The 13,701-nt window shown below is 39.1% G+C and overlaps 1 long non-coding RNA gene across 1 annotated transcript; it reads right to left on the bottom strand.

Moving 5' to 3' along the window:
- Nucleotides 1-202: 202 nt before the first annotated feature.
- Nucleotides 203-4,041, bottom strand: LOC102473684 (uncharacterized). Its single transcript, XR_334818.2, has 3 exons — nt 3,963-4,041; nt 1,870-1,961; nt 203-314 (listed from the first exon to the last, which is right to left on the bottom strand). It is a non-coding gene; the product is annotated as an uncharacterized LOC102473684 (long non-coding RNA).
- Between the last annotated feature and the right edge of the window lie 9,660 nt (nt 4,042-13,701).

Here is a 13,701-nt window from a genome sequence, read left to right as displayed (position 1 = left end):
TTTGAAAATCAGCAGTTAGTTCTCATGCACACTGTAGATTTTTTAAAATGGTAACAGGTACATAGGTCACCAGTGTAGAGCTTGTTGGGTCCCTCTTTATTCTTTACTGAGTCTTAATTCTACAAAATTATTGATGACAACTTTTTAAAAGATACATTAGAAATCTCATTTATAAGAAATTACCATAATTTGTTAAAAGATACATTGGAAATCTTATTTATAAGAAATTACCATAATTTTTAATCTCAAAATATGTAGTCCCTGTTGTTGTAAAGTCCTCTTTGTATTTAGCTTTAATTGTCCATAAACCGTATCTGTGAAAGCAAGATATTTAAAATTTTAGGTATCATCAAATAATGTATCTTTAATCCACCCAAGGATTAGAGCTAATATTCAAAGGAACACTTCAGTATAGGCCAAGTCCTTTCCCAAATGTTTTTACATGTGTTAACTCAGTCTTCACAAACATACATGTAATAGGTTATACTATTACCCCTATTTTATCATCAGAAAACTGAGGCCCAGTGAGGTGAAATAACTTTCCCAGGGACACAAAGCTAATAGAGCTGGGACACAGTTCGGTCATTTCAGCTCTTAAGCCCTTGACCATAGCTCCATGCTTTGATGACCCTGACAGTAGCTTTAGATTTATGCATAAAATTAATTAGTATGCCATATTTGAAATATGTTTTAAAATTATAAACAAAAATAGGCATTAAAAAAATACACTAATTGAGACTAGCAGGTGGTGTGGTGAAGGCACTGGACTCCCAACATAGCCAACCACAGTTCATCTCTGTTTCTCTCTCTGATGAGCACACATGTCCTCTAGCAAATTAAATAATAATAATAAATGAAATTAAATAAATAATTATTTTTAAAGACACCGTTGTTTTTATTTTATTGATTCTCTAGTTTATCATAGTATATATTTGACAAGAAAATATTTTTCATTTAAATCGCTAATTATTCAGTTGATGAACCAATCTTGAAACATAATCATATTACTAAATATATATTCTATATAGTTTGCCAGAAAGTTAGGACTACATTTCTAGGACTATTTGATCAGGTTAAACTCATCTAAATTATACAAATGTATAGTTTTGGAAATCCTACAACTCAAGGTCAGTGTGAAATGATTTTTAGAGGGGTGGTATGATAGAAGCAAAGAGCACGAATGAGCTTGCCATCAGAGAGATCTAGGTTCCCATTTCATTCTCATCACTTAATGATTATATGACCTTGAACAAGTCTATAAATTCATCTGAGCCTTAGTTTACTTATTTTGCAAATGGAAATAATAAAGATCTTGCAGAGTACTTGGCACATAGCAAAAGAGCCATAAATGTCAGTTCCCTTACCTTTTGAAGTGTTACATTTTCTAGGCATTACACAATATAAAGACCGAAGTAATACTGTAAAATATCTTCCAAGTTCTAGGAATATGAACTAAAATGTCAGAGAAATTTTCAAAATTTCTAAGGAATATTAAACACATGCTAGCGGATGTCATCTATTTGTACTTTTTTATTTTTCCCTCTTCTACTGTGCTCTCAACATTTTGACAGAGGGTCTACATTCCCATAGTGTCCACTACACTGGACTTTGCTGTGAACAGAGCAGTCTAGCCTGATGCTTACAGCTGGTAGTATTATATCAAGACTTCTGCCTTGATGCAGAAGAGTCCAAGTACCTTTTCTTAGGTCAGGCTACTCACCAGGCCTGATAAGAATAGCCAAAACCAAGATTTCTTTAAATCAACACCTTTCGGTTTTATATAAATGGTTCCACTAAATTATTCAATAACCCCAGGTGCTTCTACTGCTTTTAAGAGAAATAACTTTACCAACAAATTATTTAAAATACTTAGGATTAGAAGAAATTCTGAAGTCAGGAAAAGTGATAATTCCAGTGTAATTTGTTTTCTCTAGCATGGCAACCTCTGACCCTTCTGGATCCTTCAAGTGAAAAGGAAGACAAAAATACAAGGTTATGTTTCTTAACAACCTATAAATACAGAACCCACACATAAACATAATATGTGATGGGTAGTTCTAATAGCTATATTCACTAATATGTTCTAAGAAACTTTGTTAGAACTAAACATATGTGATGCTGGCCTAGCATTGAGGCCACAATCCACACTGGTCAGACTTGTTAACAAAGATTACTTTCTAAGACACAATGGCACATTTTGAATGGGCATAAGTAGTACAGTAAATATGTAAGATAATGCTAAATAAATTTCCAGTGGACACCTTCCCCATCTCTCTTTTTCCTGAACTTCTAGAATAATTTGTCTCAAATACCATTTTCAAAATGTCACTGCCATGGCCAAAAGTCTCCTTTAGCTCATTATTGACTTTATATCAAACCTCAACACATCTGGACTTGCCACAGCAATTGTTCCTGATCTGTTCATGTCTTTTCTTCATGGGGAATTCTAACAGGGGCATGGTAGGGTCTATGAGGACAGATATTCACCTTTATGATAGGTTCAGTTGAATCTGTCTGTCCCACTACAACTCTGCAAATGCAAAATAATACACCAGAGCTGCCACATCTCTCCCTTAAGTGTTATGAGCCAGTCTGTGGGGACTAAGCCACATGGCTGTCTGCATGTCTTGCTTCCTCCTGGCTGCAGACCTCTATTCCTTCTGCTTTGATAGCTTCCCTATCAAATTTTCTCCATGGTATTCATTATGGACCAACATAGGACTTGCCCTAGTCCTTCAATAATTTCCTCCAGAGAGGGAGCCATCATCCTCAGCAGCTTGCCTTCCTGGTCTATTCATCCCATATCACTCCTTATTTTGTTTACTATATTATACAAGTGTTATTATATAATTATGTGTCCTTGTCTGATCTCCCAAATGTGAATGCTCCTAGAATGACACACCTCATAATCCACCAAATAAATGAAGAGAAGGTAAGTGTTAAGGCTCTACAGATAGACCTAGGTTTGAATCCTAATTCAGCTAATTATTATCACTATATCTCAGTGGCTATTTGATTTCTCTAACTCTTAGCCTTTTCATCTATAAAATAGGGATAATAATTACACTGATCTTTGTGTGTGTGTGTGTATGTTTTTGTTGTTGTTGTTTTAGACAGTGTTTGCCATGTTGAGATCCTTCTACTTTAGTCTACCAAAAGACTCAGACTTCAGGCATAAGCCATTGTGTCAATCTTCTTAGGGTGGGCCACAATAAAACTGGACCTCCCATACAGTTTCAGTCTGTGGAACAGCAGCATCCAGCATATGCCACCACAGCTGGGCCTATGTTGATCTGTAAGGTTGTCATGAGACTATAATGCATGTTGTACTCTTCTCACAGGTATCATATTTTATACTTCTATAATCATTGCCACATTTGCCCTTGCCTCATAGATAGCAAGAGAATACAAACTGATTAACTGACCCATTTTACAGATGGAAGTCATCAAAACGTGTTCTTTAATGAAACCATCAAAACAACCATAGCGTAATGGCTATGTCGCTGGACTCCCACGTAGTCGACCGCGGTTCGCGTCCCGGACCCGGTGGTTTAAAACTCATGCCGGGCGCGTGTGCGTGCGTGCCCATGATCCTGAGAGGAGAATGGAGGAGAAGGGATTGCGGCGTGACCATCCCCCCTGGGGGGTGATTTCTTGCTTTCTGTCTCTATGTCTCTCTCTGTCTGTTTGGCAAGCGCACACGCCCTATAGCGAAAATCTCTCTCAAAAAAAAAAAATATATATATTCCAACTAACATTTAATTTATACACAAAATGTCAATTAGAATAAAAGTATAAAATTACTAGGTTGTATACACAGTAAATGCAGAAAAATACTTGTTGGATTTAAATAGTGAATAAATTGATGCCACATATAACTATAGTTATAATAATGAAAATTTTTTACTCATGTAAAGGAAATATCAAGGTTACATTTTGGATTAAGTTAATGATATACTCACTATAAAAGTTAAGGTGACTTCTCTTTGGGCTGGCTTTAGGTCTTCATCCAATGAATAAACTCTAACCTTTACTGTAAGAAAAATTGTCATCGTCTATAACTTGATTCAACTCTAAATTATGTCAATATTACTAAGAACCATATAACACAAAGACGTGAAACTAAAAATAAAATTAAGGGAGCCTGAAACAAAATCAAGCTTATAAGAAAAGATGAATTAGGATGTTGGACCTGAACTTTACATTAAAGTGGAAAAAAAATTCTTTTCATGAAAAATTTCCTGAATGAGTTCAATATTTCTCTATGTGTTTAAAATATAAGTTTAACTTACTAAGAACAGTTCTTATCCAACCTTTTGTACTGTTAAGCCACAACCACTGATAGATAAGAAAGACTGCAGTTTACTGGTATCCAAAAGTATTATAAAGCAGAAGAGGAAGAACCAAAGCAGAGTATTATCAACAGAAGCCTGTCAATGAAGCATTCTCTAATCCTGAAAGAAGAGGCAGGCAAGAATATGTGGATCTAGGGACCAGCAGGTGGCGTGGTGGTTAAAGCGCTGGACACTCCTACATGGCCGACCATGATTCAAGTCCCAAATATGTGGGCTTGCTCTCTCACCTTTCACTCTGTGCGTGTGTGTGTGTGTGTGTGTGTGTGTGTGTGTGTGTCTCGCTCTGGTCGAATTAAAATAAATGAATAAATAAAATTAAATAAATCATTATTCTTTTTAAAAAAGGAATATGTGGGTTTCAAGGTGTGATTAAGCAAGCACTTGGGCATTCAGAAGAATGAGACCCTTATAGGCATGACCTCTCTCCTTTTACTCATAATCATCTTCTAGTTAGGTGTCCAAGAGACCATGCTACTGAAAAGTCCAAGTTCATGTGTACTGGCAGGGACCTTGTCCTGTTGCTAAAATTATGGTGGTGATCTCCATTTTAACTCGCCTAATTAGCATCATGACTATTACCATCAACTTCAATGGCCATCCATAAAGTGATACTAATTCAGAACACCCCCTTTCTTCCTTCTCTGGAGATAATTTATAAGAAGGAACTTACAGAAAGAAGACTGAAATCGTTTTCAGCTAAAACATAAGATAGATATTGCTAGGTGGATTTTGCAATTTAATTCACAATTTGAATTTTAGTAAGAAATTGAAATATTTTTGTGAAAAGAAATGTTACTAAAAACAAAAAATGAGATTGTTTTTTTCTTTTTTTTTTGGAGAGGTTTTTGCTATAAGGCGCATGCACTCGCCAAATAGACAGAGAGACCCAGAGTGACAGAAGGCATACACGCACACATGTTTGGTGTAGGTTTTAAGCTGCCAGGTCTGGGAATTGAACCACAGTCGATTTCATGGGAGTCCAGCAATGTAGCCATTACTCCATCCACTGACCTCCCTGTTGTGTTTTTCAAGCCACTAGGTCCAGGACTTAAACCATGCAGTCCATCATGTGGGATCCAGTACCTTAATCCCACACCATTGGCTGGTCCAGCTTGCACATTTTTAGGATGTAGTAGGTACAGTTAACACCTTAACCAGATTCCTTTCCCTTTTTATTAGAGTGTTTTTGTTTGTTTTGCCAAGGGGCATGTGCACTCACCAGAGCGGGACAGAGACAGTGAGCGGGGAAAGTGAGAGATCAACCTCCCATTGGGGTGTCCATGGCCAATCCCTTCTAACTCCATTGTCCTCCTGGGATCTTGGGCACATAAGCATATGCGCCTGGTGTGATTTTCAGGTCGCTACATCCAGGCCTTGGAACCACAGTCGGCCATGTGGGAGTCCAGCAATATAACCACTTTGCCACCTGCTGGTCTCTTGACCAGATCCCCTTTACCAGGCATTCTACAAATGCTGTGAGTGTTGGTTGCTAAAATTTCCTAACTGCATGTTTCTCCAGGTAATTTACCTCACCTGTGGAAGATAGCCTGTCCAGAAATACCTTGAAAGTTATATTCTCTCCCTGATATCGGTCCAGTCGTAACTGACGGATTCTGGGATACAACAGGCTAGGTTCCTTCCTACCAAGTGAGACAATTTGGCAGTATCATTCTGACTCTAGAGTGCCTACAAGATACTGAATCTAGACCTTAGCTGATACCACATTTTTGCTTAGCTTCTCCTTTCCTGCCTGCTCTCTTCATTGCTTACATATTCTCAAGAGCAGTCTCTCAGTAAACCACATGGAGGAGAATCTCTCTCCATCTTAGGATCTGATTAAGGAACATGGAAGAGGACTACCACCCTGGGCTCCATATGGAATGTGTCAGGTCTGTTAGAATCCACAAAAACTGTACCAACCCTTTTAAAGCAGATTCAAAGTCTCAAGGCAATCTCTCAAATGCTGAGGTATTTCCAGGAACTCTGGGCTAGAAATAAGCATTCAATAACCAGGAATGGGCAAGGAAATTATAAAGCTATTGCTGACATAAGACTTCCTCCAGCCTGTGCCCAAATGCATGCAAGAACACATACTGCATTACAAGTCTCTGGGTATGCTGGTCAGTGTGGCTGGTAGTTAGGATGGTTGGTTTTGTAATCGCCTCTTCATTTGTCTCTTTTATAAGTTCCATGAAGATAGGAACCTGGCCTCCCAATGTACTGTGCTTAACCACTGTACTACAAGGCCAGTCAAAAGCGACACATCCCAGAACTTATCACAGTGCCTAAAAGATACTTAAGCCCTAGATAAATTGTTGCCAAATGCATGATCATGTGGGCCAGGGGAGATAATATGGAAAGGTAGACTGAGGACAGGTTGTCTATGGCATTGAATGCTAAGGAGTTGGAACTTTTATTTTGTATATAATTGAAAAGGAACAAGAACTTTTTTTAAAAGAGATTTTTGCTATAGGGCCCGCGCGCTTGCCAGACAGACAAAAAAAAGAGAGAGACAGAAAGCAAGAAATCACTCCCAATAAGGGGATGGGGGCACTGCAATCTTTTCTCCCTATTCTCCTCTCAGAGGAGAGTGCACGCACACGCACATGTACCCGGTGTATTTCAAGCTGCAGGGTCCGGCACTTGAACTGTGATTGACTACATGGGAGTTCAGCAATAAAACCATTACACCATCTGCTGGTCCCAGGAACAAGAACATTTAAAGCTGATTTGCTAGGGACCAGCAGGTGGTGTGGTGATTAAGGCACTACATGGCTCACCATAGTTTGAGTCCTGGACCTGGTGGCTTGCTTTCTCCCTTTCCATCTCTCTCTCTGGTCAAATTAAATAAATGAGTAAGTAAAATTAAGTAAATAATCCTTTAAAAAAAAGAACTATTTAATTAATTCTATTTGCCATTATTCTTTTATAATTTGACCAGAGAGAAAGGGAAAGGGAGAAAGCAAGCCGCCAGGTCCAGAACTCAAACTATGGTTGGTCATGTAGTTAAGGAAACTGGATTAGACACGGGCAACTGTGGTTTGAATCCTGGCCCCAAAGGCTTGAAAAACACATCAGATGCTTGTGCATGTGTCCTCAAAATCCCAATAGGATGGAGAATTGGAGAAGGTAGTGCAATGTGACCATGCCCCACGGGGGTGGGAGTTGCTTTCTCCTTCTTTCTTTCTATCTCTCTGTGGAGGAGTGCATAGACCCTGTGGTAAGTTAAAAAGGAATAAATAAAAGAAAAATATTTCTAAAAAAGGAAAGATATACCATGAAAGCATTATATTTTGATAATTTGTTAAACAGAAATTTTATAACTACAAAGCTAGACTACTAGAATTTTATGAGTAGTGAATGAGCACTCTCATGAAAGTGATGTTGCTGAAAAGTACACATGTCCTCTGACCTGAGGCTAGTATGATAATATTTAAACCACTTTTTGGATTTTGAACCTTATCAAACAGGAACTGAAGAAACAGTTACTGGAAAATTGGTAATCAACAATGAACTGAAAAGGATGGTTTAATGTCAAAGGTAAAATCTAGCATCAATCTAGTCCAGCCCATTTTCAGACCAATGACTGAAAATACTCTCACCTGACAGTGATTGTAGCTATATTTTAATTTTTGGCAATTATCTCAGTAACTGAAATCATCTTAAGAAAATTATTTTAAAAGCATATTTTTAAAGGCATTTAAAAAAATAATTATTTATTTTATTTTATTTATTATTATTTGTTTCCAATTTGATCAGTGAGAGACAGAAAGAGAGAGAATGGGAGAGTGAGAAAGCAAGTCACCAGGTCCAGGATTCAAACTATGGTCAGCCATATGGGAGCCCAGTACCTTAACCATTATGCTATTTGCTGGCCCCAAATAGCATATTTTTTAAAGATCATTTATTTTTTATGTTTTTGTAATTGTCACAATAGGATGGAGAATTGGAGAAGGTAGTGCAATGTGACCATGCCCCACGGGGGTGGGAGTTGCTTTCTCCTTCTTTCTTTCTATCTCTCTGTGGAGGAGTGCATAGACCCTGTGGTAAGTTAAAAAGGAATAAATAAAAGAAAAATATTTCTAAAAAAGGAAAGATATACCATGAAAGCATTATATTTTGATAATTTGTTAAACAGAAATTTTATAACTACAAAGCTAGACTACTAGAATTTTATGAGTAGTGAATGAGCACTCTCATGAAAGTGATGTTGCTGAAAAGTACACATGTCCTCTGACCTGAGGCTAGTATGATAATATTTAAACCACTTTTTGGATTTTGAACCTTATCAAACAGGAACTGAAGAAACAGTTACTGGAAAATTGGTAATCAACAATGAACTGAAAAGGATGGTTTAATGTCAAAGGTAAAATCTAGCATCAATCTAGTCCAGCCCATTTTCAGACCAATGACTGAAAATACTCTCACCTGACAGTGATTGTAGCTATATTTTAATTTTTGGCAATTATCTCAGTAACTGAAATCATCTTAAGAAAATTATTTTAAAAGCATATTTTTAAAGGCATTTTTAAAAAATAATTATTTATTTTATTTTATTTATTATTATTTGTTTCCAATTTGATCAGTGAGAGACAGAAAGAGAGAGAATGGGAGAGTGAGAAAGCAAGTCACCAGGTCCAGGATTCAAACTATGGTCAGCCATATGGGAGCCCAGTACCTTAACCATTATGCTATTTGCTGGCCCCAAATAGCATATTTTTTAAAGATCATTTATTTTTTATGTTTTTGTAATTGTCAGAGAGCACAGTGCTTGCTAGAGAGAGAGAGAAAGAGAAAAAAAAAAAGCAACCTCAACAGGGTGTGGTCATCCTGTGTAATCCCCTCTCCACACTGTTAAGGATTTGGGGCTCACATGCCCCATATGTCCTACAAGCCACTGGGACTGGCATCCCTACCTCAGTCACCCATGCGTGATCCAGCTCCCAATGCACCGTGCTTAACCATTGTACTACATGGCCAGCCAAAAGGGCATACTGAACATACGGTTAACTTGTCTCACACATTTCAGAATTTTGGTCAAAAGAAGACAATTTGTTCTTATTTTGTACACAATCTCATACATAGATTCACATTGTCACTAAGAAGGAACAAACATATGCTAATATTTAGGCCACTTTTTGGATTTTGGAGACTGTTCTCTAAGATAAAATGCAAAGAGAAATGGATAAAACCTAGGTTGTCAAATGTTTGTGGCCAACTTTTCTGGTCAAATTTCACATTATCATCAGTACTTATGTAACTCAGGCCATAAATATTTGATATTTGCAAATACTGAAACTTTTCAAGTTTTTGCCCTTGTGACAAATAGGAGGCAAAGAACAGTACAGGTAGGTTACCTCAATGTTTCTCGACAACAGCACTATCAATGTTTGGGGCCAATTGACTGTTAGGGGGAGCTGTGAGTTTGGTGGAGAGGAACATAACTCATGAATTAGAGACTTATAACCTTCTGTGTAAATTTTTAAGATGTATAGGGATTTCACATGTAAACTAAATTGTTTCTCGCCAGAATCCTAATTTTATGAAACTAGAAAAGTGTTAATTGATTTTTGGTATCATGAACATCATAAGTGACCTTGGTAGTTTCAGTGTGGCAGTGGAGAAAAGCAAGAATAGAGAAAGCTGAGATAAAAGGAAGTAGAGATAGTGTGTCTAGACAACATGGTAGAATAGGGGAGAAGGAATTGACATTTAGTGATTCTAAGTACTTTCTGGGTATGTCCTTTTAGTCACATGGGAGAGTCACTCTGGTTTTAGTGAAGTGAATAGTAAATAACAGCTGGACTTCAGGTGGCTGAATTCAGAGACTGAAGACTTCTGAGCTTGCCGGACTGGGTCTGTCTGATTTGAATCCATGAACACAAAGCCTGTACAGGCCTTCTTCTGAGTACACCTAAACTCCTAAGGCAGGCTACAAATTCCTTGAGTCACAGTTCCATCACAAACTTTGGCACTCCTTAAACCTGGAAACAGCCCAGCGTTAACTTGAGTGTTTTTTATAGAACACTGAACAAAATAGGTCCTTCCTATTCTGACCCAAATTCATGCATGAATTCAGAGAGATTAATATCAAGTAGTTCTAATTCTATCCCATTATCTTGGTCTCTTTCCAAGGAGCACACACACCTTGTGGCAAAAATGTAGAAATATATATATGTAATTCTATTAATTTTTCTTTTTGGAGAGGTTTTTGCTACAGGGCACGTACACTCACCAGAAAGACAGACAGAGACAGAGAGACAGAAAGCGAGAAATCACCCTCTGTGCGGATGGCCATGCAGCAATCCCTTCTCCTCTATTCTCCTCTTGGGATCTTGGGGACGCACGCACACACGCCCGTCGTGAATTTAAGCCACCAGGTCCGGGACTTGAACCACAGTTGACTACATGGGAGTTCAGCGACATAGCCACTACGTTAACTGCTGGTCCCATAATTCTGTTTATTTTAAAAGTCACACTAACACATCACAGAAATGACAATAATGAAAGTCAATAATGGAAGCAAATTTGCAAAAATGATAAAACTGGGTTGCAAAAGATGAGGCAAGTTAAAGCAAACAAAAGCTTTACTCACACTTGAGAAAAAAAGAACTGAGGGGGTAGCTCAGTCAGTCTGCCATGGCAAATATCTGTATTATAAAGGCAACTCAAAAAAAAAGAACAACTTCTTTATATTATTGGGTAAATACCAATTAGCGTGGAATGAAAACAGTTCCACTCACTCCTTTTCTATCCTTATTCCTGCTTTGGGAAGAATTCTTTTAGCATTCTAAGAGAGGCAGTTACTATTCAGATTAACTAGAAAAAGATCTCCCCTTGGAAACTTCTAAGGTACATATCTTCAAGGTCTTCACCATGACAGACACCAGCAAAGGGTATGTATGAGGGGACTTTGAAAAAAGGTTTATGGAAAAATGGAATTTAAGTATGAGTTTATCTTGGTGCCAAAAATTGTCAAAATCCATGCATACTTTTTTCATAAGTATTTTCCATGAACTTTTTGAAGCCCTCCATACATATATATAAATACTTTTTCCCAAGTGAATATATATATATATATATTAGAGGATATTAGACAAGATGGAATTGGAGAGTGCCTATCTGAGGCTCAATGGATATGGACTACCCAAAGAAAAAATAAGGGTTTTTGCACTATCTTCTGGATTTTGGGTGCTTTTTAAAAAAAATTTTTATGGCTGGGAACCAGCAGTTAGCGTAATGGCTATGTCGCTGGACTCCCACTTAGTCGACCGTGGTTCGCGTCCCGGACCCGGTGGCTTAAAACTCACGCAGGGCACGTGTGCATGCATGCCCAAGATCCCGAGAGGACAATGGAGGAGAAGGGATTGCGGCGTGACCATCCCCTCTGGGGTATTATTTCTCGCTTTCTGTCTCTATGTCTCTTTCTGTCTGTCTGGCGAGCGCATGTGCCCTATAGTGAAAACCTCTCAAAAAAAAAAAAAATTTTATGGCTAATAAGGTTGATAGTGAACTACTCCAATCCACTATGATTTTACAAAGGATCCCGCTTGAACACCACTACAGAATTTGAGGGGCTCAGCAATGTGGAGGGGCACAGCAATGTAGTTACTCAATAAATCCACGTCTCTGGTAGAAAAGAAAAAAAAAAGATGAGTGTCAAAAACAAAAATAATAAAATTGAAACACAATAATGCATACATTCTATACTGATAAATATCATTTGAACTTCTATTAAATATGGATATAACGTCCTTTTAATTATAAATGGAGTTTTTTTGGGAATTCTGGCTTTCCACAAGTCCAAGGGCTGCCTGCCCTCTGTTGCATAGATACATAAATGTGAATGTGGATGGTGCCCCCTGTTGGAAGTCACCTGAATTATCTGTTGAGGTGAAGCCATCTTTACCTTAAGAAAAAAATGTCTATTGCGGCTTATAAGGCCCCCTCTTCCAGCTTTAGCTTCTCCACCCTAGATTTCTGTGCCAACTACATTGAACTAATTGTTTTGATATTACTTACCTTTTATTCTAGCTACACTGAATTACTAACATCCAGCTCATTGGCAAGCTTTTTCACCCCTCTTCCTGGGTTTGCACGTTGTTCCTTTTGCCAAGCAAATTCTTCTCCATCCCTGTACTCTTTGACTAAATTCTTCTTTCAGGCCTAAAACAAGAATATCACTTTTTCTGGGAAACCTCTGCCTAACAATAAAGTAACTAAAACATATTGCATACTTTGGGCCACACACAACTCTAAGTCCTTTTACACTCATTAATTTTCAGAAGGTATGAGTACCCCATTTCATAGATGAGGACAGTAAGTCACAGATAGATGGAATTTCCAATAGCGTAAAAATTAAAAATGGAGGCAGCAGGCTGGAGGTGAAGGCAGCTGGATCCCACATGGCCGACTCAGCGGTTGGGGTCCCAGACCAAGTGGCTCGAAAAACACCTGCTGCATGTGCATGCCCAAAATCCGTACAGGGGAGTAAAGATGGGGTTGCGGTGTGGCCATCACCATGAGGAGTGATTTCTCACCTTCTCTCTCTGTGTCAAGCATAAGTGCCCTATAGCAAAACAGAAAACAAAAAACAAGAATAACAAAACGAACAAACAAACAAAACCCATGAACTGTGGCGAAAAAAGGAACTGGAAGATAGGTGGGACTGACACGCTGCTAGGATCAGAGAATTATAATAAAAGAAAGGCAGTGATTGCGTTGGAGACTTCTGGAGAGTATACTTGATCTGGAGAGTATTTTGGAAACTAGAGTCAGAAAAGGTACGATTCTTGATTAAACAATAACTCTGCATTTCCCTATCATCCAGTACAGCACCTGCCAAATTCCCTTAAACGCTGAATGTATGCGGCCAACGCGGCACTTTCAGATAAGCCCCAGCTGAAGTCTCGGTAAAAGCTCAACTATTCTCGCCGGCAACCAAAGGAATTCCCGGGCGGTCCCGCTCCCTACACCGCAGGTGTCAGCCGGGGCCCAGGCTGCGTCGGCCCTGGGCTTCACCCACGTCTGGGCTATTCAGTCCCTGAAGAGAATTCGCCTCAGAAATGGCCGTGGGATGGGGTCCGAGCTGCGAGGTACACAAGCCAGCATCGTCAGTGGGGAAGGCTGGTGACAGCGCTCCCTCGTCCCTCAGGTCGTTCTCCGACAGCCCCCGAGGAGCCCGCGCCTCAGGCGCGGCCGGAAGCCCGGCCCCAGCGCTCTGCGCGGCAAAGACCGCGGGAAGCTTCACCCCGCCCCGTCCAACGGCGCCCGGGAGAGGCGTGGCCGAGGCAAGCCCCGCCCCCGCCGCGCGCCGCGCCTCGGCAACCGGCAAGGCACGACAAAA

Source organism: Tupaia chinensis, unplaced genomic scaffold, assembly GCF_000334495.1.
Source record: "Tupaia chinensis unplaced genomic scaffold, TupChi_1.0 Scaffold000289_1, whole genome shotgun sequence".
NCBI classification, from domain to species: domain Eukaryota; kingdom Metazoa; phylum Chordata; class Mammalia; order Scandentia; family Tupaiidae; genus Tupaia; species Tupaia belangeri.
This window is presented reverse-complemented; position numbering and strand designations above follow the sequence as displayed.